Source organism: Dendrobates tinctorius, unplaced genomic scaffold (genome assembly GCF_039654945.1).
Source record: "Dendrobates tinctorius isolate UK_male_01 unplaced genomic scaffold, ASM3965494v1 ptg000294l, whole genome shotgun sequence".
Taxonomy (NCBI): domain Eukaryota; kingdom Metazoa; phylum Chordata; class Amphibia; order Anura; family Dendrobatidae; genus Dendrobates; species Dendrobates tinctorius.
Window position 1 is genome coordinate 532,459 of NW_027361961.1, and position 23,583 is coordinate 556,041.

General features: G+C 46.0%; 2 protein-coding genes across 2 annotated transcripts in view; one reads left to right on the forward strand and one right to left on the reverse strand.

Moving 5' to 3' along the window:
- Nucleotides 1-6,180, reverse strand: part of LOC141072989 (uncharacterized) — a 104,063-nt gene extending 97,883 nt beyond the window's left edge. Inside the window, exon 1 of the mRNA XM_073560256.1 lies at nucleotides 6,147-6,180. The gene's annotated coding sequence lies outside the window, so the exon portion shown is untranslated. The remainder of the gene's footprint in view (nucleotides 1-6,146) is intronic.
- LOC141072991 (uncharacterized) overlaps nucleotides 1-23,583 on the forward strand; it is a 481,253-nt gene that overhangs the window by 305,125 nt on the left and 152,545 nt on the right. The window lies entirely within an intron of this gene.

The following is a 23,583-nucleotide window of genomic DNA, read 5'->3' on the forward strand; positions in this document are numbered from 1 at the left end:
GATGTTAGTGGTACGGTTAGAGCGATGACTCGACAGTCCCACGGTTGCCAAGTTAGAACTCTGAGATTCACTACGTGCACCACTGGTGTTTTGTGGAAATGCAGATATAAAATTCTGTAACAGCCTCTGCTGATACTCCTGCATGCATGAATCCCTGTCTATGGTAGGAATTAGCTCGCCAAATTTACTCTTGTACCTTGGATCTAAGAGTGTGGCAACCCAGTAGTCGGCATTACTTTGGATTCTGACAATCCGAGGGTCATGTTGCAGGTAGTGCAGCAAGAAGGCACTCATATGTCTTGCGCATCCAGGAGAACCAAGTCCTTGTTGTCTTGGTGGCGGTGAGTCAAGAGTCATGCTTCGTTCCTCTGCCCTCTCCCCCCAACCTCGCACAACAGAAATATCATCAAGCTCTTCCTCATCTGATGAGTCCTCCATGCCCATCGCCATTTCATCCTCCAACTCTTCCTCGGCTCCTGCACCTTCTTCAACAGTTTGGCTGCTACCATGCGCCCTCGTTATTCCCTCTCCCAGACCCTCCAATGCCAGCCGCCTTGGTATTGCCGACCGTCTGGACCTTGGAGATATTGTCCCTTCCGCATACGACTCCTCCTGTTCCTCCTCCTCCTCTTGTCCCACCACCTGACTCCGAATACTGTTTAACATGTGCTCTAGCATGTAAATGACGGGAATAGTCATGCTGATAATGGCATCTTCAGCACTAAACATTTTTGTCGCCATTTCAAAACTCTGCAGAAAGGTGAATAGGTCCATGATCTGAGACCACTCCTGCAGCGTGATTTGCCCCACCTCTGGATCCCGGTGGCCCAGGCTATACGTCATAACGTATTGCACCAGGGCTCGTCGGTGCTGCCACAGTCGCTGCAACATGTGCAGAGTTGAATTCCACCGTGTCGGCACGTTGCATTTTAGCCGGTGAACTGGCAGGCCCAACGACTTCTGGAGAGATGTGAGTCGTTGAGCTGCGGGATGCGAACGGCGGAAGTGAGCACACAGCTACCGTGCTCTCTGCAGAAGGCCATCTAGTCTGGGATAGCGGGCTACAAATTGCTGGACAACCAGGTTCAAAACGTGAGCCATACAAGGCACATGTGTGACATTGCCCCGGTGAAGGGCCGCACCAAGGTTTGCAGCATTGTCGCACACGGCCTTCCCTGGCTGCAGGTTCAGTGGAGTCAGCCATCGATGGAACTCGGTCTCCAGAGCTGACATTTTAACGTAAACACCGACTGATGCCGTTGAGCCCTGGTGCCAGCATAGTAAGGAGGTGTGCACGATTCCTTCTGCGCAGTTACAACACGGGTGGCATTACCAGACAGGCTTTGAGTGCAGGACCGAGAGGAGGTTGAGGAGGCAGAAGCAGTGGAGGAACTTCGACCTACAGAGGATTGACGCACAAGTCGTGGGGACGGCAAGACTTGGACAGCAGCCCCTTCTCCTGCTGTCACCATAGTTACCCAGTGCCCAGTCAGAGACATGTAACGCCCCTGTCCATGCCTACTCGTCCACGTGTCTGTGGTGAAATGCACCCGGTCACACACAGAGTTTCTCAAGGAAGCGGTGATGTTGTCTGCAACATGCTGGTGTAGCGCAGGCACAGCTTTCTTTGCGATGTAGTGGCAACTGGGCATCTGGTACTGGGGCACTGCGACCGACATAAGGTCTCGAAAATCCTCTGTGTCCACCAGGCGGAAAGGCACCATTTCTGTAGCCAAGAGCTTGCAGATGGTGAAATTCAACCTCTTAGCTTTGTCATGGGTAGGAGGAAATGGTCTTTTACTTGTCCACATCTGAGGGACAGAGGGCTGGCTGCCACGCGTAGACAGGGTTGAGTAGGGTGTCCCCGGCAAACTGCTGGTCTGTGAGGAAGGTGCAGGCGGAACAATTATGTTGCCTTGATCTGAATGTGGTGCTCTCAAGGTCGCAGAGACACCAGCAGGTGTTTCCACTTCCAAATTAAAGGACGACCTGCCAAGCACACTGGCTGTTGCGGGTAAAGAGGTGGATGTTCTGCATCCAAACACATGTGTGCCTGCTGTCCCCCCAGTCACAGAGGATGAAGAGGCCGTAGATGCACAAGATGGGGCAGACGGTGGTTGGGCAGGACCACTGAGCCGCATTGTAGCACAGTGAGCTTCCCACTGCACCTTATGCCTCATATCCATGTGACGGTTCATGCAGGAAGTACTCAAACTAGTGAGTTTTTGCCCTCTGCTTAGCCTTTGGTGACAAATCTTACAGATCACATGCTTTGGGTCATCCTTTGGTATTTCAAAAAATGCCCAGGCTATGATTCACTGCAGAGGCACGGCGGTGCCTGCGTCCACCACTCCGCCACCAATCATACCTTGTCATAACCACAGGAGCGCTGATCTTTTGTAAGCAGTACCTCTGATCATATCGGATATTCCACTTCTTTTTGAAATATTGCCTAGCAGTGATCATTACTACCCGGTGACTACTGAAACTCTACTTTTAAAAGGGTGACTATGTGATAAAGGCCTTTGTTGGGCCGAAACGTCAGCTGTCGCTTCATCACCGTCAAATTAAATAAAAAGTTCACTTTGAGCATATTCCACGTGTGCAGTGATTTCATATTGAACTCAGGCTATGCAAGGCTTAGAGACCATGCGACCTGAGGAGCCACCATGACTTCTGCTCACAGATACAGTTGTGGTTGAGGATGCAGTTGTTGACGTGCTTCCAGTACTCCGTCTCTGTCCAGGAAGGCGCAACCTAACCTCTTTGGCACTATCATCCTCCTCCACCTCCTCTGCTGACCTCATCGACTGGAGGACTGTGGGTTGATGGTAAGTGGGATCTCCAACCTCGTCATCATCACCCTCTGTGCTCCCACACCCCTCGTCCTCAGAACCGACCTCTTCCTGCCGTGACCAATCAGGTATCTGAGTCTCATCATCATCTTCCTCATTTTCTCCACAAACATGACTTACAGTTTGGGAACGAGGGTCTAGATTATGCTCAGAAGAATTTTGTTCATCTGGGCCTGGATCTGACTCACAAAGCTTCTGGGCATCAGTGCACATAATTTCCTCGCCTGGACTCACATAAGCTTTGGAGCAGACCTCTGATTCCCAGGTGATAGTATGAGTAAACAGCTCCGCAGACTCAACCATCTGTGATACACCATACTCAGATGGGCGGCTGGAGACTTGGGAGCTGTGAGGAAGCAAGTGCGCTGGGGGTGACAACTCTGAGGACTGGAGTATTTGTGAGGTTGTAGTTGAGGTGGAGGAGCCCACTTGAGGGAGCACTTGATATCCGTTCAAGCACCTGCTCTTTTTGTGCCTCATCAGGAATTTGTGATTGGCGTGTCCGCAATAAAGAGATCATATCCGATTGTCCACGAAAAGAAGTAGACATCTTACTTTGGCTGGAAGATGGTCTTTCTTCGGCAGATGTTCCAGTTGCTTTAGCACCTACCCCATGGGCACAACCTTTTTTCCCCTCTGCAACACGCCTCCCTTTCCACCAGCAGCAGGCCTTTTGCCACTCATTTTGGTGGTTAAGTTATTTATTGGCAACTCTTTAGATGTTTGCCCAAATAACAATGGATGGAAACCAAGCAGAGCTCAGTTACCAAATTGTGGTACTAGGCCAAAAATTTTTTTCTGGGTTAGATTTGGTAAAAAATTATTAGAAACACACACGGTGTAGCTCCTTGACAGGTGGACTACACCGCTGAGTAGCACCCACCGCTACTAGGCCAAAAAGGTTTTCTGCACAAGATGCGGTAAAAAATTATTAGAAACACACATGGTGTATCTCCTTGAGAGGTGGACTACACCACTGAGTAACAGACAATGCTAGGATAGGCTGAGCTAGATTTGGACAGATGCTGTGAAAAAGAATAGCACAGCACTGGCACAGACTTGCCTGCCTACACTTGCTATGAACTGCTGTAACGTAGCCCTGAAAAGGGCTGTAATTACAACTAGTCCCTACTCCCTATATCTCTCTCTGTATGTAAGCTTGAATTCGTTGTAAATTCACACTGTTTTACAGTAGAGTGCCCACAGCAGCAGCGATGCCGTCTAACACAAGCTGCAGCAGTGATAAAATGGTGGCGATGGGGGGAAATGGCTGCTTCTTATAGGACAGGGACGTGTGACATACACAGCCAATGCCCTTGCTTGTGTGAAAAAACATGCACTTTGCTTTGTGTGTGTGCACTGCTGATAGGCTGAGAGACTGCACCGCCCCACTGTAAATGCAGGAAAGAAAAAAAAAAAAGGAGATGTGCATTATTTCAGCACAGATCTATCCTCCGCCCCCCACTCCCGGCCACTATGCCATGAAACTGTCTCTTAACATTGAAAACCATTATTACTGTGAAAATAAATTTACGCTTTTGGTGAATGAACCGTTATCGAACGTAACCTCGGACTGCTGAATTTTAAGCAAAGTGTTCGAGTTCAGCAAACGGCTCGAACACCGCCCAAAACAACTCGGATTTGAAATTGGCGAACAGTTCGACTCGAACATCGCTCATCTCTATTTATTAATTATCTGTGAGGTGTTGGTGGGGTGGATGGTACCATATTGTGCATGTAGGGGGCAGTACTGTGCCAAAATTAGAAAGTGGGGGGAAGGCAGTATTGTGGGAACACTATACTGTGTGTGAGGGGGATGCCAATCTTGTGGAAACATTATCCTGTGTGTATGGGAACCTGCTATTGTGGGAACATTATACTATGTAGGGGGATGGTGGTCCTGTGGGAACATTACACTGTGTGTGGTGGTGGCGGGATGTTGGTACTATGGAAACATTATACTGTGTGGAGAGAATGGCAGTACTGTGAGAACATTATACTATGTGTGGGGGTATAATGGTATTGTGAAAATATCTTATGTATAAGAGATGTCAGTACTGTGGAAACTTTATACTGTGTGAGGGGCATCATATATACTGCATAAGGGGTGTGAAAAAGTGTGTGATAAGCAGAACAAATCCCCAGGGCTGTGCGGCATTTCTACAAAAAGAGTGCCATCTGCTGTACAAACGGGACTCTGTGGAATCAATGGGAAGAGAGAGAGTTTCAGGAAGGATGGTACACCAGGTCAGGTGACCTTGATGATGTAGTTTCCTGTTATTATAAAGGCCATAGCCCTAAAGCCAGAACAGATTTGGCACCAAGCAAAAGAATGGGGTGCTAGGGAAGAATCTGAGGTACCAGGCCATGGTAAAGTGCCCGAGGCAGCTGGTTGTGGCGGCAGAACTCAGGTGGCACCAGACGAGTCTAAGAGTCCAGACTATGCCTGTCAAAGCCTGAGAACCTGACCTGCGCTGGTCAAAACCCTCAGTTCAGACCTGTGCCGGTGAAGACCCAGAGTCCAGACTACATCAGACAAAATCAGAGTCCCAGCTCTTATTGCTTCTGGTACAAGAGACATCCACCATTGGTCAAGCACCAAAGATCAGTGTGGAGATTCCGCTCAGTAGTATTTGCATGCATTGAAGGCCAGAAGGCGGGAATGAACTGGGCCATTGCTTCCAGCACTGACCTCAGTACAGGTATTGGTCCAGGGTAGTACAACAGACAAGGTGAAAGCTGGTTGAAATGAAGGCGGCCCAGGGAGCCTTGATAGACTTTTTTAGGAGGACTTACGGCCTAACAGGAAAAGGCGGAGACCCCGCTATAGCCTGTGTTCACAGAGTAGAGTGCTGTCGACTATATGTGTCAGGAAAATCACCCTTGTCAGCAGCTAAAGTAACATTTGGTTAGAGGCTGCTATTACAGTAAGAGTGAGCCGGAGAATTCATTGTATATCTAATATTGTAGATTTCACCTCGTAATCACCCTGCTTTGTTTTATTCACAGTTGCCATAGTGACCACAATTCCTGCTATTATCAGGGAAATAATTAGAGGTTACTTACGGTTTGCCTGTGTGTTGTATCCGGTCACCTGCTTACAGGGGCATTATACTTTGTGAGGGCAAAGAAAGGGGCCCTGTTCTATTAGAACAATACATTTCCTCTCTGTCTTTCTGTCTGAACAAAAACATTATGAATCTTTTAAAGTGGCCATAAAACCCCCAAAAGTCTCATTGCTGAAGGGGTTAATGTCCCCCGGCCCAGTAATGGGGAATCTCCAGCACCTACCTCCACCTGCAGAGCTGCACTGCACATATATGGCTGCTCTGTGCGCACAGGACCTGTGATGAGGTCACAGGAGGGGAGGAGTCAGGGGTCACATGATATCCGGAGTGCTGACGCTACATGGAGACTTCTCCTCAGTCAGTGACATTCCCGCCATTATTTCCCCTCACTACTGGCACAATTACCCCGCGCCGCCTTTTCTATACAGTGTTATGTGTGGAATGTAACGTGTGATTTCTCTGCTTGGAGACAAATAGACCCCACACATGAGGGAATTATTACTAGTGATAGCGAGCACTAAAATGCTTGGGTCAAGCAAATTGGAATACTCGGGTACTCGGACAGAACAACGAGCCCTATGTAAGTCTATGGGAGACCTGAGCACATAACGATGTCCTAGCGATCCCAACCAATGATCCGACATGGATTGGATTGCTGGGACATCGTTAGGCTGATCGCTGGTGAGCTGTCACATAGACAGCCCCTCCAGCGATCAGAACCAGCGAGCAAGCTGGTTTCTAATGTAAACATCGGGTATCCAGGAGCCGTGGCTCTTAGATACCTGCTGTTTACCTTGGAAACCGGCGTACACTAAAATGCACGGGTCGAGCAAATTGGAATACTCAGGTACTCGGACAGAACAACGAGCCCTATGTAAGTCTATGGGAGACCTGAGCACATAACGATGTCCTAGCGATCCCACCAACGATCCGACATGGATGGGATTGCTGGGACATCGTTAGGCTCATCGCTGGTGAGCTGTCACATAGACAGCCCCTCCAGCGATCAGAACCAGCGAGCAAGCTGGTTTCTAATGTAAACATCGGGTATCCAGGAGCCATGGCTCTTAGATACCTGCTGTTTACCTTGGAAACCGGCGTACACGCTGGTTTCCAAGGTAAACATCAGGAATCTAAGAGCCGCGCGGCTCCTGGATACCCGCTGTTTACCTTAGAAACCAGAGTGTACGCCGGTTTCCAAGGTAAACAGTGGGTATCCAAGAGCCGCGGCTCCTGGATACCTGATGTTTACATTAGAAACCAGCGTCGCTGATCGCTGGTCTCTCGCTGCCACATGCAGCGATGCGTGCTGGCCAGCGGGAGACCAGCGATCAAAAAATGGCTCAGGCCGATCAAGCACGATCAGCGATACCCGGTAGGGGGGCCGGTCGCTGATCCCCATCACAGACAGCGATCTCGCTGGCGAGATCGCTGTGGCGTCACAAAATCAGCGATCTCGCTAGCGAGATCGCTGTGTGTGACCGGGCCTTTACTGTATGGACTGACAAACATTTCCCCCTGGGGGGGTACACATCAGCATAGTGTATAAACTTTTTGTTATTCTGGCATCATAAACATCATGGAAAACAGTAACGTGGCTTCCCAGTTGCTGCTGGGAAGGTGCAGGTTTTCATTAAAAATATGCCGGACGAATCATTGGATGAAGTGATCAGGGAAAGGGGCATAATGACGGCAGGAATGGGAAGGTACAGGATTAATACCAGTGGGGGCTAAGGGCGGAATGAGATCCAGGATACAGCCTGCAATGATTAATCATTTAGCCACCAACAATTACCAGAATTTGTTTCATGAAGATCAGTGAAACAGATGCGTGTCTGAAGCTTGGCATAAAAGATGCCTGGAAGAAATAGGTCGCCAAAGACGCACGTGTCCATATGAAAGGCAAACTGCAACATGCTTGTGAGATGCTGAATTAGAGAAAGCAGATCAGTGTTGGATGCTCGTGAAAAACTAAGCTGAAAGAGGAGTTCTGCGGCTGTAACTGTCAACACAGCCATGGCATAAGGTTCTTCATGTTCTTCACCCATACATATAGCTAAGAATATCTAAATGTCACATCCAAATACAATTTGTTCCAGTGTAACGAACACTGTTAAAGGAATGCCAATAAATGTAGTTAATAATGAACCTGGGAAACAACAGTTTTCATCTTTACAAGATAAGGACGATAATGGTATTGTTGACGATTTAGAACTTTACCACAACCCCACCAAGAAGATGAAGATCACAGCTGCAAACAATGTGCAAAAAAGGCCGTCTGGAAATTCATTTTCTCTTGTGCAAACTTTACCTCTTACTAAAGTGGTACAGAATGAAGCATACACAGCTCCCATGTCTACTCAGCAAGACACTTTGCCAATCGACACCTTTATTGCACACAAAGGCTGTAACCTGTAACTTTAGAAGGCTCCAAAATGACCATTAATAATTTGCATCCAAGAGTCACTGAGGAAGATATCGTGGACCTTTCCTGTGTATGCGGTGTCTTGAAGCGCACCTGCTTGTTGAGCTATGGCGTTGCAGAGCTTGTGTTTGTTAGAAAGGAAGATGGAGTTGGTGCCTACAAAAATACCACAACAGCTACCTAGATGGACAACCAATGAAATGCAATCTTCCTTTGAATGGTAGTGTGATAACATCAGAACAACCGATACTTCTAAGATTACGTGACACCCCATCAAAGAAGGAAGGTTAATGTCAAAGAAACATAACCTCCTCCTCCTCCAGTGTTGCTTAAAATCCTCCAGCTGAAGTTGATCCTGATACTATCTTAAAAGCACTCTTTAAATCCTCAGCGTCATAAGCAGTCATCCAACCACCTGCATTTAAGATTAATCTCTGATAACACCAACACAACATGGAGACTGTAATAACAGAGAATCACGATTCACATATGGGCCCAGAGATTCCTTTTATAAAAAAAAAAAAATATTTATTCTTTTTGGTTAATGCTGGTGATGAACACCAGCAGGTAGTTTATGTTTGAAGGAGTCTGGCATCAGAAATTGGACAATTTAGAGGGGGGCGTGTCTGGGAGCCATACTCGATGGAAGCATAGAACTTCTGCTCCTGAGCCTGCCGTCCTTATAGAGAGGATTACATGCCCAACTGACATACAAATTGGCTAAAAAGAGAGGGAGGACATCGGCCAGAGTTCCTCTGAAGATAGGGAGGATTCTGCATCATCTTACCTTCTTGAATCATCACGTGAAGAGGGAAGCACATGTCCCTGTGCTATTGAACAGACTCCAGCGCCATCTTGATAAGCTAGATAAACAGCCTGCACTTCGCGCTCTCTGGCCTCTGCTGTGCAGAGTGTTGAAGGAGGAGATCCAGGACTCTGATATTAGCTCAGGAGAACACCCGACGGAGGAGGTTAGTGAGGAGAGCTGTGTAAGGAGAAAACATTGACAAGCTGGTGCTGCAGCAACAGGGTCCGAATGCCTGCACTCAAGGGCTGCAAACATGTGCTGAGTTTTCTGCAGTACAGCTAAAGCGCAGAAATAAGGTGGATTCAGGGTTTACCAAAGTAAAATTATTTCCACACGCTGCCTGTTTCAACCCTGACAATCTAAATACACTTGCAGGGACTTTGTCTGCTGCGTGCACTATATCACATTTTCCTCTTTCTCCTGCACCTCAGCAAACTCGCTTAATAGACAGCATGCCTCCAAAATCACAAAGGCAGCCATCTGCTAGGGGAAACACAAAGGGTCAGGGGACATGGTCGGACACTCCTGAAGGGGACCTGAGGGGCGCTTTGTCGTTCTCAGTACTGGCCTCACTTAATGACACCGAGGGGGCTTCACAGGACCCTATGTCGGACGCTGATTCCGGAGATGCAGATCTCCAACTAGACAACAAATCTCTGGAGCAATATCTCGGGCACCTTCCAACTAAAGAGGATTTCAAGTCCCTGGTGTCCGAGGTGAGGGATGCATGTAGGGCAGAGATTAAGTCCATGCGTCAGGATGTCAAGCTCCTTGCAGATAGAGTGGATGCTGTGGAAACGGAGCACGATGCTACTAGACAATATGTCTCAAAACTGCAGAGCCACATAGTTTCATACGCTAAAGTGCTGGGCGAGACAAATAAACATTTGGAAGACTTGGACAACAGAGGGCGCTGCAATAACATTAGGGTTAGGGGTATCCCTGAAGCAGCTGGTTCAGAAGATCTGTATACACTACTCAAATCCATTTTCAATTCAATACTGGGTCAAACTTCATCCCATAAAATAAAGCTGGATAGAGCACATAGGGCCCTCCGCCCCAAGGGAGCTCAATCTCATCCCCGAGATGTGATATGCTGCGTCCATGACTTTCAAACAAAAGAGTCCATCATGTCCAAGGCTCGTGCTCTCCATAAGCTTGAATTTAATGGAGCCTCTATCCAACTGTATCCTGACTTGTCGTGGATCACCCTTCAAAGGAGAAGACATCTGAAGCTACTTCTTACCATATTGAAAAATAAAAACCTACAGTATCGCTGGGGGTACCCCTTTGCTCTCACTGTCGTGAGAAATGGACAGTCAACTACCTTACTCTCCTTCAAGGACCTTCCAGCTTTCTGCTCTGATCTGGAGTTACCGCTCCCCGACCTGACGGACTGGGACTTGGTCATGCCTCCCATATCACCTCTGCCAATCTGGCAGAATGTTGAGTCCAAGAAGAGAGGCCCTTCCCGGGAGATCACACAACTGGACCCATCTTGAGGAGTTGTGTTTTTTTTTTTTCTCTTTCCCTGACCTTTTGATTCTTGATGACTCCAATCATATATGCTTCCGTAACCTTTTTTTTTTTTTTTTTCTTTACGGAAGCTGGGCTCTGACTGATCCTCCTTCTATATGTCAGTCTAAAGTTTATGACTACACATCCTCTCTGACATTTTGGTAATTTCTTTTTTAGCTGTTCTTCGGTTTTGGATGGTGGGTAAAGGACAGCATAGAATATTTTGTTCTTTAGTGTTTCGCACTTACGGTGTTTTGGGTGTCTCTTACCACGACTTCCTCACAAAGTGGGGGGCAGTTCTTTTTTTTTACCCAGTTCCTTTCTAGAAAAATGAGTAGGAAAGGTTGGGTATGCCCACCCTACCCACAGAGGGGAGAGATGAGGAGACAGACTAGCTCTTTCCCTCCTCTCTCTCCTCATTTTTTGGTAAAGCCATTGTTGTATTTTTTGGCTTCTATCTGTAGTAAATTATTGTACTGTTTTGTCTTTGTCTCCCCTCTTTCCTTTTGTATCTCCTCCTACAGGTTTGTGGGGCATATGATGGTATTCTCTTGCTCTCTCAAAGAAGTTTCAGAATTTGATGATCCTCAGAGGAGAGAATCGTTCCATAGCATCCTGGGTAAAACGTTGTGTGCATTGTTCTTTTCTCTTTTCTACCAAGATAATGGCTAAAATAATAACACTAAATGTAAAGGGTCTCAACTCTAATACTAAGAGGCGTATGGTCCTCAATGAGTTACGGGTGCATGGTACAGATATAGCTTTCTTGCAGGAAACCCATTTAAATCTTAGTGGAAATTGCAACTTTGCCAAACATTTATATCCCAAAATTTACTTAGCCTCTCAAGTCAAGAAAAAAGCAGGTATGGCCATCCTAATTTCTAGAACATGCCCTATACAAATAACATCAGGGATATTGGATCCCCAGGGAAGATATATTATATTACAAGGCACATACAAGGATATACCAATTACGCTATGTAATATATATGTACCTAACACCTTACAAATTTCCTTCCTTAATCAAATATTTTTGAAATTATCCAGACTACCCCCGTCCGCCTGGGTTATTGGAGGGGATTTTAATGTTATTTTTTCAGACACATTGGATAGGCTCTCCATACATAGAATGCAGCCAAACAGATCTCAACGTAGATTATCTGAGGACTTTAGAAAACTAATACGCACGTTTGGCCTTTTTGATCTTTGGCGTATTAACCATCCCTCACAGCAGACCTACACCTTTTTCTCCCCTCCGCACGGTACTTATACTAGAATAGACTTCTTTTTTGGCAATATACAAACACTCAGACTGACATTAGACACAGATATTGGGATAATATCGTGGTCGGATCATGCACCTGTAATGCTCACCCTCACTCAATCCTCAGCACAGACTAAAGTATGCCACTGGAGACTCAACGAGACCCTGCTTAAGAGACCCCAACATTGAGAGGAGTTGGGGGGGAGATTGCTGAATATTTTGACATTAATAAGGAGTCAGTTTCTGATTTTTCAACTGTGTGGGAAGCACACAAAGTTGTTTTCCGGGGTGACTGTATAGCCCTAGGTTCTCGTATTAAAAAGGATAGAGCTCACCAGACGGGCTTGCTTGTTGCCCAGTTGAGGGATCTTGAGGCTAGGCTTGCCGCTACCCCATCCAAAAGAATCTTAAGGGATATTGTCTCTACGCGCTCCCAATTAAAAGACATTATTAACTACAAAACTGAAAAAGTGTTACTTTATAGTAGACAAAAATACTATGAAAAAGGAAATAAGTCTCACACACTATTGGCGAGACAGCTCAGGGATGACAAAAGTCAGTCTTCAATATATGCTCTCAGAGATGAAAAGGGAGCAATAATATATGACCCTGTTAAAATTGCAAATATGTTCCAGGGATATTTATCTAAACTATATAACTTACCGAGCAATTTGCCACCGGACTCAGATGTGGGGAGGAGAGTTATGCAGTCCTTTCTCCAAAAGTGCAATCTTCCTTCACTTACTATAGAAGCTTTGTCTTCTCTTAGCGGGGATATCTCGCAGGAGGAGGTTTTGGATGTCCTTTCTCTTCTTCCCAATGGTAAATCCCCTGGTCCAGATGGACTAACGTATTTCTACTATAAAACATATAGCACCATACTAACCCCGCACTTAGTCAAGTTATTTAACAAATTCTTGACAGGCTTGCCAATTCCACCCACCATGCTTCACTCTTATATCACCCTTATTCCCAAACCATGAAGGGACCCTTTAGAATGTGCCAATTATAGGCCTATAGCCTTATTTAATGCAGACTTAAAAGTTTTTACCAAATTGCTGGCTCTACGGTTGTCTACCCTGCTTCCCCATTTAATTCATAAAGACCAAGTGGGTTTTGTTACATGCAGACAGTGGGGAGATAACACAAGAAAGGTAATTGACCTTATTGAAGTGATAAATAAAACAGAGAAATCAGCACTTTTACTTAGCTTAGATGCTGAAAAGGCTTTTGATCGTCTTGGGTGGCCATTTATGTTTCAAACACTGGCTCATTTTGGCATTTCGGGACCTTTTTTAACCGCCCTAAAAAGTTTGTACACACACCCATCGGCGGCTGTAAAGTTACCCCATGCATTGTCTCAGCCTTTTCCAATTTTTAATGGCACCCGTCAAGGTTGCCCACTCTCTCCATTACTCTTCGTTATGTGTATAGAACCACTAGCTGCGGCTATATGCCTCGACCCGAACATTGGTGGAGTGATGGTTAGAGATAAAGAATTTAATCTGTCTTTATTTGCTGATGACGTGCTCTTAACTCTGACCCAGCCACATACAACCCTACCCAGTCTGCATTCACTTCTAAAACAGTTTGGCCAGCTCTCGGGTTATAAAATAAATAAAGCAAAAACGGAGGCTCTTCCCCTTAATATTCCAGACAGATCATTAAGCTCCTTAAAAGGTAATTATAACTACAAATGGCAGGATACTGCCCTGAAATATTTGGGAGTGCAACTGACCTCTAGATACAACTTATTATTCAAACATAATTACCCCCAATTGTTTTTGGAATTGAAACAAATACTTAATAAATGGAATAACTTACCACTATCCCTATTTGGGAGAATATCAGCTGTTAAAATGGCTATTCTCCCTAAGCTACTATATTTATTTGAGACTCTCCCCATTGCGGTCCCTCCTGGAGACCTGAAGGGTATTCAGTCTTCTATCATCCACTTTATCTGGGCCCATAAAAGGCACAGGATCAAAAACCAAATTATGTTAGCTAGCAGAGATAGAGGAGGTTTGGGTGTTCCAGATATTACCAAATATTATTGGGCAACTCATTTGAGATGTATCCCAGCCTGGCATGCACCTAGAGCATTCTCTAGGTGGATGGAGATTGAGAAGTTGTGGATGGCTCCAATCCATCCCAACTCTTATCTATGGGCAATTACCTCAAATAAACTCGACTCACACACGTTGGGACCAATAGCTTTCACTAAGAGGATTTGGAATACCTGTATGAAAAAATTCCCACTGATGTCGAAATGCTCTCCACTAACCTCCTTTTTGTTTAATCCCAAACTACCAGACAGCTTTAGGGGGAACTTGATTAAGTTGTGGTTTGATAAGCGACTTTTTTGTTTTACTGATATAGTTGATAGTCACTCTAGAACCTTGTTACCTTTTGATAAGATACAATCGGGCTTCAACTTACCTTCAACTCTTTCTATCGGTATTTACAAATTAGGCATTATACGCAGTCTCTTTACTCTTCCTTAGTAGTCTCCAAACCAACCCGCTTTGAGAGACTCTGCAGGGTAGGAGTATCAACCAAGGGTCTTATATCTGATATCTATAGGATTTTGTTAGACCCGTATCCGGAGGAGTCTCCAAGACACTCCTATATGCTCAGGCGGGAGGGTTTCTTGGGGGAATCTCTTTCTCCGGGTGTGTGGCAGGGGGTCTGGAGGAGGGCAACTGTTATGATTGAGTCACCGTAGGAGGCAAAAACAGAAATGCTAGCTAAGTCCAGAAAACCAGAGAAATTGGCAGCTATCGGATTGCAGACCCCTGAACCTATCAACACAACTAGCAGTAGCCGTGGGGGGTTCCTACGATGCCCTAGACCCCTCGATCACAGCCGGAAAATTAAATAGGCCTAAAGAAAGAAAGGGGAAATCTAAACTGCCCCAGAGCAGACCCCAAAGCAATAGGCAGCCCCCAACATATAATGACGGTGAAGCAAGATGAAAATACTAACACAGACAGAAAGATAGACTGAGCAAAGACGGGGCCCAAGCTAACTAGATAGAAAAGGACAGGAAGGCTGCTGACTGCAATCCGTGAAAAACCCTATGAAAATAAGAGCCAACAGACTGACAGTGAAAAAGGCCCTGAAGACGCTAGGCTTCAAAAAAGCTATGTCAGTACTCAGGAATATTCTGAAGACAGAGCTACAGGCAAAAGGAGATTCAGCTCACCCCAGCAGGGAATGGCAGAATACAGAAAAGCAAGGAAAACAAAAAACAAAACAAAAATGCTAACAGGCAAAACAGAAAACTTAGCTTTAGAGGAGCAGGAATCAGACTGGTGTCCTAGAAGTCCACAGAGAAATCACCCGCAGGGCAGAAGGGCGTCGGCAGCCTTATATCCAGTCCGTGACTCCACTCAGCCAGTCATCCTCATTAGACTGAGGTGCCTGATAATCAGGCTCATTACCTTCCTTTACCAGAATAGGGAGTTCACCAGACCTCAGTGACGAAGGGGAAAATGAACTCACAACAGTACCTCCCCCTTGAGGAGGGGTCACCGAACCCTCAACCACGCCACCAGGGCGATCAGGGTGAGCCCGATGAAATGCAGAGCACCAATCTTTTGGCATGAATATCAGAGGCAGAGACCCAGGAATTATCCTCCTGACCATAACCCTTCCACTTAACCAAATACTGGAGTCTCCGTCTAGCCAGACGGGAATCCAGTATTTTCTCTACCTCATATTCCATGTTACCTTCAACCAATACAGGGTCTGGAGGTGCCACCCCAGGAACAACTGGTTCAACAAACCTCTTCAACAAGGACTTATGGAACACATTATGGATTTTAAATGTGACAGGAAGAGCCAAACGAAAAGAGACCGGATTAATAATCTCCAAAATCTTGTAAGGTCCAATAAATCTAGGCTTAAACTTAGGAGAAGCCACCTTCATAGCAATATTTTTTGATGATAACCACACCATATCACCAATCTTAAACTGGTGACCAATGGTCCTATGTCGATTGGAAAACCGCTGGGCCTTTTCCTGGGAGAGAGATAACTTATCCACCACTTGGTCCCAGATCTGGTGCATTCTCTCCACCACAGTGTCAACACCTGGGCAGGCAGAAGGCTCCACCTGCCCTGAAGAAAATCAAGGATGAAACCCAAAGTTACAAAAAAAAGGTGACATCAAAGTGGCAGAACTAGCTCTATTATTTAAAGCAAATTCGGCCAAGGGTAAAAATGAAACCCAATCATCCTGATCAGCGGAAATAAAACATCTCAAATACGACTCCAAGGTCTGGTTTGTTCTCTCTGTCTGCCCATTGGTCTGAGGGTGAAAAGCAGAGGAGAAGGACAACTGAATTCCCAGCTTGGAACAGAAAGTCCTCCAAAATCTAGACACAAACTGAACTCCTCTGTCAGATACAATGTTCTCAGGAATCCCGTGTAAGCGAACCACCTGTTGCAAAAACAGGGGCACCAACTCAGAGGAAGATGGCAACTTAGGTGTCATGATCTCAGTGCGGGTTTGACTCGCACACGTGGGGTTAATGTCTGGAACCAGTGCTGATGACTGGCATTTCTGGGGTTAAAGGTTGTGATCCCGGTGCAGGCTTACCTGCACACCTGGGGCTATGATTGTGGCCTCTCCCTGGTTCTGGGGGAGGCTTCTTATAGCCTCAGGACTCTCCCATCCCTGTCAGTTATACTTTCGCCCTTGGCATTGTGTGGTGACCCCTGAGTGTGTTAGTGCTGTGTTCTGGTTACTTGATTCTCTGTGTATGACTCGGTCTGTTCCCTGGATATCGCTTTGGATTCTGCCTGGTACCTTATATGTCTGTTTGGTTTTGATCTCTGCTTGGCCCTGATTATCCGCTCTGTCTCCTCCCTGGTACTGTACTGTGATCATGTGTATGACCTTTGGCTTTGTCTGACCTCCCGTCTGTTTATCCCTCCTGTACCTCGCTGGTCTGTACTGTGCATGACTTCTGTTTTGCCATAATCTGAGTTCTCTGGACCCTGACACTATTAGTTGAAGCACGCCTGGTCACCTCTGCTGCCCTGCTCCCCAGGTAACTCTTAGCACTGCTTCTGTACTCAGGACACACGCACTGGCTCTATGAGCAAGTGTAGTGTGTCCTGAGTACAGAAGCAGTGCTAAGAGTTACCTGGGGAGCAGGGCAGCAGAGGTGACCAGGCATGCTTCAACTAGACCCTGACACTATTAGTTGAAGCACGCCTGGTCACCTCTGCTGCCCTGCTCCCCAGGTAACTCTTAGCACTGCTTCTGTACTCAGGACACACGCACTGGCTCTATGAGCAAGTGTAGTGTGTCCTGAGTACAGAAGCAGTGCTAAGAGTTACCTGGGGAGCAGGGCAGCAGAGGTGACCAGGCGTGCTTCAACTAATAGTGTCAGGGTCCAGAGAACTCAGATTATGGCAAAGCAGAAGTCATGCACAGTACAGACCAGCGAGGTACAGGAGGGATAAACAGACGGGAGGTCAGACAAAGCCAAAGGTCATACACAGGATCACAGTACAGTACCAGGGAGGAGACAGAGCGGATAATCAGGGCCAAGCAGAGATCAAAACCAAACAGACATATAAGGTACCAGGCAGAATCCAAAGCGATATCCAGGGAACAGACCGAGTCATACACAGAGAATCAAGTAACCAGAACACAGCACTAACACACTCAGGGGTCACCACACAATGCCAAGGGTGAAAGTATAACTGACAGGGATGGGAGAGTCCTGAGGCTATAAGAAGCCTCCCCCAGAACCAGGGAGAGGCCGCAATCATAGCCCCAGGTGTGCAGGTAAGCCTGCACCGGGATCTCAACCTTTAACCCCAGAAATGCCAGTCATCAGCACTGGTTCCAGACATTAACCCCACGTGTGCGAGTCAAACCCGCACTGAGATCATGACATTAGGGAGTGGTACAAGATGAACCATCTTAGAGAACCTATCACAAATCACCCAAATAACAGTCATTCTTTGAGAGACTGGCATATCAGAGATGAAATCCATTGAAATATGGGTCCATGGCCTCCTGGGGACCGGCAAAGGCATCAACAACCCACTAGAGCGAGAACAAGATTTAGACCGGGAGCAAGTCCCACAGGACTGCACAAAATTCCTGACATCATGAGACAAGGTGGGCCACCAAAAAGAGCGACTCACCAGATCTCTAGTACCAAAAATACCTGGATGACCAGCCAATGCAGAGCAATAAACTTCAGACATCACTCTCTTCTTCCACTGGTCAGGAACATACAACTTTCCACTGGGACAACGCTCAGGTTTGTTCTCCTGGAACTCTTACAGAGCAAGTCTCAAATCGGGCGAGATGGCAGAAAGAACTACCCCTTCGCCTAAGATGGTAGCAGGCTTGGTCACCACAGGAGAATCAGCAAAGAAACTCCTAGAGAGGGCGTCTGCCTTGACATTCTTAGTTCCAGGAAGAAAAGAGACCACAAAATCAAAACGTGTAAAAAACAAGGCCCACCTAGCCTGTCTAGGGTTCAAGCGTTTAGCCGACTCTAGGTAAATCAAATTCTTGTGGTCAGTGAGGACCACAACTTGATGTTTAGCTCCCTCCAACCAATGTCTCCACTCCTCAAATGCCCATTTCATGGCCAACAGTTCCCGATTCCCCACATCATAGTTACGTTCAGATGGAGAGAACTTTCGGGAAAAGAAAGCACAGGGATTCATTTTAGATGTTACAGGATCCTTTTGGGACAAAACAGCTCCTGCACCAATCTCAGAAGCATCCACCTCTACCTGGAATGGGAGTGAGACATCAGGTTGCCGCAAAACCGGGGCGGAGGTAAATCTTCGCTTCAGCTCCTGAAAGGAAGCAACAGCCTCAGGAGACCAAGTCAACACATCAGCACCCTTCTTAGTCACATCAGTCAATGGCTTGGCAATAATAGAAAATTTTGCTATAAATTTCCGATAAAAATTAGCAAAACCCAAAAACTTCTGGAGGGCCTTCAAAGAAGTGGGCTGTCACGGGGGCTTAGTTCAACTAAGGCTGTAATTCCCGGGCCCCTGTGATGTCCCTATACCTAGGGAAAACCCTGTCTGACCCTCAACCCAGGGTTTTTGCTGAAGGTGCAAATGCCTGAGCCTCCGACCTTTCCTTATCTCCTGCTCAGCCCTGCACTTAACCCTCCACCCTCCACCCAGTGAGGAGTCACACCACCAAAGCTCCCACACAAATAATGACAGACAGGGAGAACTTAAACTGCACTGCGCCGCACACACACAGGAATATACAGTAATGTGAACAGGGCACAACTAAACACAAATATGGGAAGGAGAAAGGATAACGACGGATCATACGACACCAGATACGAATCTCTCTCTCTCTGCAACACCTCCACTCCAGACCGGAACCACTTGGTATGAAACACAAGCTATAATCGGCGACGCCCATATGCCAGTATGACTATTTAAAGACCGTGGGCGTGACTAACCTTCCAACCTGGTCTCCAGCAGGATTAACCCCCGAGAGCCTGAAGATCAAGCCGGCGCCACTGAGGCTATAGTGGCTGGAGGTGGAACTACCTCTGCCTGCCGGACGCTGTGGTGTGAACAGCGTCCGACATGACATGGGCTGAACCCAATCATAAATGGCCTGTACCTTGGCCGGGTCCATTTCAATAGTTGACGGAGACAAAATAAATCCCAAAAATGAAATCTTCTGTACTCCAAAAAGGCATTTCGATCCTTTGACATACAGGGAATTCTCCCTCAAGATCCGGAACACAGTCCGAATATGTTCCACATGAGAATCCCAATCCTTGGAGAAGATCAAAATATCATCCAGAGAGATAATCAAAAATTTATCAACAAAGTCTCGGAAAATATCGTTCATGAAGCACTGGAAGACAGAAGGGGCATTAGTGAGCCCAAAAGGCATCACTAGGTACTCAAAATGTCCCTCCGGAGTATTAAACGCTGTCTTCCATTCATCCCCCTGCTTAATGCAGATAAGATTATACGCCCCCCTGAGGTCAAGCTTGGTAAACCAGCAAGCACCTCTAACTCTAGAGAATAGATCCGAAATCAGGGCTAACGGATACTGATATTTAATAGTAATTTTATTGAGGGCACGATAATCAATACAAGGCCTTAAAGAACCATCCTTTTTGGCCACAAAAAAAACCGGCACCTAAGGGTGAAGAGGATGGTCTAATATGACCCTTCTCCAACGCCTCCTTAATATAGGACCGCATAGCCTCGTGCTCGGGTACAGATAAATTGAAGAGCCGACCCTTGGGAAATTTACACCCCGGGCTCAGTTCAATTGCACAGTCATAACTCCTATGAGGAGGCAAGGACGCAGACTCATTCTCACTAAATACATCATAAAAGTCCGCCAAATAGTCAGGAACATCATGCGACTGAGGAGAGGTGGAAAAAATCGGAGCCGCACTAAAGGCACACCGACAACCCCGACTCACCACAGACACAGTTTTCCAATCCAAAACTGGATTATGAATTTGCAACCAGGGAAACCCCAGAACAACGGCATCATGCAGACCATGCAATACCAAAAATCTGCAATTTTCTTGATGGTCTGGGGCGACCCGCATGACCACCTGGGTCCAAAACTGAGGTTTATTTTTAGCCAAAGGAGTAGCATCAATCCCCCTCAAAGGGATAGGCATCTGCAGAGGTGTCATCGGAAATCCACAACGTTTAGCAAAATCCAAGTCCATTAGGTTTAGCGGTGCTCCCGAATCCACAAAAGCCTTGGCGGAAAATGTGGACAGGGAGCAGATCAGAGTAATTGCCAGAAGAAACTTAGGTTGAACACCACCAACAGAAAACGTGTGTGCAAAGCGTTTCTCTCGTTTAGGACAAACAGAAATAATATGCGAGGCATCTCCACAGAAAAAACACAGCTTATTACGCCTTCTGAACTCCTGACGTTGCGCCTTACACAAAACTCTATCACATTGCATAGGTTCAGACGTCTGTTCAACTGGTTGCAACACCTCTCGTGCAATCCTGCGTTCACGTAAACGCCGATCAACCTGAATGGCTAATGACATAGAATTGTCCAGACCAGAGGGAACAGGAAATCCCACCATAGTATCTTTTACGGCTTCTGACAAACCCTTCCGAAAGAGAGCAGCCAAGGCATTATCATTCCAGGTAGTAAGGACCGCCCACTTTCAGAACTTTTGACAGTACAACTCTGCAGAATCTCGACCCTGGTTCAATGCCAACAGGGTCTTTTTAGCCTGATCAATAGCATTAGGTTCGTCATACAACAACCCCAAAGCTTGAAAGAATGTGTTCACATTAGTCAGAATAGGATCATCTGGTTTCAAAGAAAACGCCCAATCCTGGGGATCGCCACGCAGCAAAGAGATGACAATTTTAACCTGCTGTGCGGAGCTCCCTGACCAGTTAGGCTTCAAGGCAAAAAATAATTTACAATTATTTTTGAAACTCAAAAATTTAGATCGATCCCCAAAAAATACATCAGGTGTAGGGATCTTTGGTTCAACAGCATGCGAACGAGCAAGGTAGGCGGAAATTCCCCGCACTTCCGCACGATCAGACAATTGCTTTATCTCCATTGAGAGAGAAAAAAAAATTCCCCCTACGGCCTCAGAGATATAGAGGAAAGAATATACACACACCTTTTTTTTTTTTTTTTTTTTAAACACAATTCTTTCCTGCTATTGAGTACCCTAGGATCTGCGGTATGGTGGGTGATTTTGTTATGATTGAGTCACCGTAGGAGGCAAAAACAGAAATGCTAGCTAAGTCCAGAAAACAAGAGAAGTTGGCAGCTATCGGATTGCAGACCCCTGAACCTATCAACACAACTAGCAGTAGCCGTGGGGGGTTCCTACGATGCCCTAGACCCCTCGATCACAGCCGGAGAATTAAATAGGCCTAAAGAAAGAAAGGGGAAATCTAAACTGCCCCAGAGCAGACCCCAAAGCAATAGGCAGCCCCCAACATATAATGACGGTGAAGCAAGATGAAAATACTAACACAGACAGAAAGATAGACTGAGCAAAGACGGGGCCCAAGCTAACTAGATAGAAAAGGACAGGAAGGCTGCTGACTGCAATCCGTGAAAAACCCTATGAAAATAAGAGCCAACAGACTGACAGTGAAAAAGGCCCTGAAGACGCTAGGCTTCAAAAAAGCTATGTCAGTACTCAGGAATATTCTGAAGACAGAGCTACAGGCAAAAGGAGATTCAGCTCACCCCAGCAGGGAATGGCAGAATACAGAAAAGCAAGGAAAACAAAAAAACAAAACAAAAATGCTAACAGGCAAAACAGAAAACTTAGCTTTAGAGGAGCAGGAATCAAACTCGTGTCCTAGAAGTCCACAGAAAAATCACCCGCAGGGCAGAAGGGCGTCGGCAGCCTTATATCCAGTCCCTGACTCCACTCAGCCAGTCATCCTCATTAGACTCAGGTGCCTGATAATCAGGCTCATTACCTTCCTTTACCAGAATAGGGAGTTCACCAGACCTCAGTGACGAAGGGGAAAATGAACTCACAACAGGCAACTAAGACTTCCAATTGTTATACGTATAAGGAAAACCAGTTTAAATTACTTATGTTTTGGTATCATACTCCTTCGTTATTGCATAAATTTAATCCTAATATATCTGGGCAATGTTGGAGACGCGGTTCTGATGATGGAGACCTAACCCATATTTTTTGGACTTGTTCAATTATACAAGGGTTTTGGAGTAGGGTCAAAACTTTAATCTTCGAAGTTACCGGTCTTCATATTCCATTAGACTCTAAATTCTACTTGCTCAATATCCCCCCATTCCAGATTGGAAGTAGGATTCAGCAGATTATTTTACATCTGACCACAGCCGCAAGATGTTTAATAGCAAGGAAGTGGAGGCTGGCTTATCCTCCGTCACTTAACGAGTTGCATTCCCGCATACAGGACATACGAAGTATGGAACATCTCACTGCTTTAATAAATAATACGTTTGAAAGCTTTGAAGCAACGTGGAATCTGTGGAACGTATACTGGGCTCGGAAGGCTTAGTATCGATATTTACTCAGCAAAATGTGCCATCTTTCCCTGGGATCTTTCCTCCTTCCCTCCCTCGTGTTTCACTGTCTTGTCAATTATATTTGTCTCTATTATGTTTGTTAACGGTTTTGCATTGAATGATTATATGCATTGTATCTTGATGTGTTATCATTCTGTAAATTTCTATTGGAAAATCAATAAATATCCAGTTATATAAAAGAAATTGGACAATTTAACCTGTTCACAGCATTGTAGTACAGTTCACCTTTGTTGTGGTGCAGTTGCGTTATTGCATCAAGAATGTCTGTTTTCCTCTTGCTCTAGTATTGTGATACAGCACAATTATGATTCTACTGTGCTGAAAGGGAGGCTTAATAAATGTTGAATAACTTGTTTAAATGTGTTCAATCTGTTTTAACTTAAAAAATAATATTTGTTGTTTGGTAGCTTTAATATCTGGATTCCTACAAATGGATCTCCTGACCTTCATATTCCAGTAGATGGAAGGGGAAGGGGGAATTACTAAGTGTCCACCTACTGTGTAAGGCTGGTTTCACATTAGTGTACCAGGGCTCTGCGGAGAGCTGCGTACTTCCTCCCTAAAGCTCCTCCCACTT